The 3274-nt window shown below is 37.7% G+C and overlaps 1 gene segment (V, D, J or C); it reads right to left on the minus strand.

Moving 5' to 3' along the window:
* Positions 1 to 2586: 2586 nt before the first annotated feature.
* On the minus strand, positions 2587 to 3068 carry LOC307041241 (Ig kappa-b4 chain C region-like). The segment is given in 2 exons: positions 3065 to 3068; positions 2587 to 2918 (listed from the first exon to the last, which is right to left on the minus strand).
* Between the last annotated feature and the right edge of the window lie 206 nt (positions 3069 to 3274).

Here is a 3274-nt window from a genome sequence, read left to right on the forward strand (position 1 = left end):
AAGACTAAGACTATCTGCAGATCTCTATAAAGTATATTCATTATTCGTTATTCTCTACCAATAGTTAATTAAAGACTGTATATAATTGCTATTTTGCACATCCCTTTCAAGATTTATAGATTTTCTAAGGTTTATTGAAATATCATATACACAACTACGGTGTAGTTATGCAATGAATGAAAAACTTGGGTCACAGGTTCCTCAACAGTGCATTACAAGACATCTATCAATATGTGTGTATACCTCCACCATTAAACTGTCAAATTCTGCACATTTCTTATTCTATCTACATAAGAGTATAATTAATGTGTATAATATCAGTTAAAATAAGTGCTTCAACATAGTTAACATTACAGGAAAGCAATATATTAGACGTTAAGTACTTTGTCAGGCTTAATATTTATCTGTAGATACCCCCAAAGCTTTTTTCTTAATCAAAAGAAGACCTTAACCTAAAGTATTCTTTAATGTTTAAATAAAGCCTAATTAGTTTGTCTGTTTTGCACATCCTCATATTAATATCTTTGGACATCCGGCACTAAACCGTTTTATTGTAGAGATCACTTATCTCATTGATATTTCATATTCTATATTTCTATCATTGACCTTCTAATTTCCCCCTATGAAAGAATGAACTCTTAATATTTTTATATTTTCATCAAATATAACGTATGAACCAAAAAATTACATAACGTGCTTTAACCGCTAGGCGATTAAAGCCCTCAGCAAATGTACTGCTGTATCCAGTTTAGTTTATGATGGATGTATTTTGTTATCCACACATATACAATTTTTATATGTGTAACACCAAACCGACATAAAAATGGTCTTAACATGACCCAGTGATCTAGTTAATAAAAATAATATTATCAATCAAAATATTAAAATGAACTCTTATTTTGAAAATACAGCTTCCTGTGTTCGAATGAGCTGCTCCGACCCTCGGTCCTGACGGACTCCAAAATTCCGACATTATACAATCCAACAAATAAATAAACACAAGGATAATTGTGTCTTACTGTTGAGTAAATAACAGTGTGGTTTAGAAAAGAATACAAAATGAGGAGGAAAAAACGAAGTAACAATACAGAGTTCAGTTTTCTGAGCTCCTACTCTCCCCCTAACTGACGGATACAAAAGTCAGACATTATTCAATTATAATAAAGAAGTAAACACAATAAGTGTGGCTCGATATTGAGTTAGAAAAAGGTTGATAAACGCTGTGAGAATGGATCTGCGGAGAGCATTTCTCCGCGATCCCAACTCGTCTATTACCAGCGTTCAGGGAGCTCTATGCAAGTCAATGGGACTCCCTGATAGTTGAAACTCCACGCTAAAGGGCCCCCTTGCGTTGGAAAGTGACGACAGGGACCCTGACACAACGTCAACATAGGCCGAGTTGGGAGTGAGAATGCGTTGCATCGACATGTAAAAAGACATTATCTTCTGAAGCTGAAACTATAAACATGGATCTTTCTCACAGAGCCAGCCTGCTCCACTCGGGGGAAAAGAAAACATGTCAATGAAAACAAAATGCATTTATATTTGTACCTTCTCTTTACGCATGCAAAAACAAATTAGAAATATTTGTATTCATGTGTGTTGTATTAGCTGTATTTGATTTATTTACACAATGATGTGATTTTCTCACGATAAATACAATTGTATTTATTTTAAAATGTGTTTTCATACAATCATACGTAATGGGATTCATGTGGATTAATGTGTGAGCAATGATAAGTTTCTATATACGTTTATATTTCAATTCCAACCTAATGAATAATATATTTGTCACTGTGGTCCAGGTTCATAAAGCATAAAACAACACCATAAAACCACTCTTCATGAACTCGGTGACGGTTCCCTCAGAGGTCATGGAGTAGTGGTTAGGAAAAGACGATAGGAGCTGATTTTTGGACGATTCCACTGCAACCCAAAAATCACAATGTTTATATTCTGCTAAAAAGCAGCAGGAGACAGAGACTGTAGTACGCTCACTTTCTTTGGTGGAGTTGGACTGTGTGCATTAAATCATATTTAAGGTCAATCTCAATTCAGATTCATGTTAAATAACTTGATGATGAGGATATCCTGCTTTTGATTCCTTATCCTGGATTTTTTATTCTAATTCACATTTTTTTTATCAGATGTTCAGAATATATTCAAGGTACAGTTTAATAACAAATGAACATTTGCTTTAACATTAGTGATAAGAGAGCTGTGTGGTTTACCATTGAAATGTTTAGAATATTCTGATTGGTATCAATTTTGATCAACAAAAATAAAACTAGGAGGAATCCAGAAGTATATCCAAAACCTTAATATCATTAAAAGTAATATGTGAAATATTGACTTGTTAATCTTGTGACTTTTTTGAAAGAATGTGAATAAGGTTCCTTGTATATATAATATCTCAGAGAAAGGGAATCCAAACACATTTTAAAATACACACATTCATCTTTATTGTTTTAAAGTGTTGAAACCATCGACACAAGCAGAAACAGGTTGATGTTGAAACATGTCCTGAGAGCCAGAGAGCAGACTGAGAGCAGTGTGAGAGAGAAAGCAGAGTCCCAGTGAGTCAGCTCAGGACTGGGAACACTGGTCTCTCCTCAGTGTCTCTGAGAGCGGAGTCTGGGAGCCCTGGGTGGCCTCACAGGTCACAGAGACCACCTTCCTCCACTGGTCTGCAGGGAGCCTCAGGGTGCTGCTCCAGCTGTAGTGGGCGTCCTCCTCCAGCACCCCGGGGCTCCTGCTCTCCTCCCAGCTGCTGCTGCTGCTGCTGCTGCTGTCCACCTTCCAGGCCAGACTCCAGTCTGAGGGGAAGCCCTTGTTGGCCAGGCACATGAGGGTGGCCATCCCCTGCTGCAGCTCTTCTGTGGAGGGGGGCAGCACCGTCAGGGTGGGACGGACATCACCTAGGAGACACCAATCAGATTAGAGGACAGGGAGCGCACAGCTGTCAATCAAGCAGCAGACACTGGGACACCTTTACTGTGAGAGCGTTTCTCCTTTAAGGACTTTCTGTCAGATGTTGGTTCTGCTCCATCAGTCTCTCACTCACACATTGTTTCACTTCCCTTTAAGAAGCCTCTCATGCAAATCAGCACAGAGACACTTCACACAGAGTCACCTGAAATATGTCAGACTACAATAGAAATAAAGCACAACATTAGGACACATTTTAAGTAGTAGTTATCAAAATCATCCAAAACCTGAACTCTACAAACATTATTTAATTATTTCGTGGATAAATGAACAAATACAGGAAACG

This window comes from Notothenia rossii (assembly GCF_949606895.1).
Source record: "Notothenia rossii genome assembly, chromosome: 5".
NCBI classification, from domain to species: domain Eukaryota; kingdom Metazoa; phylum Chordata; class Actinopteri; order Perciformes; family Nototheniidae; genus Notothenia; species Notothenia rossii.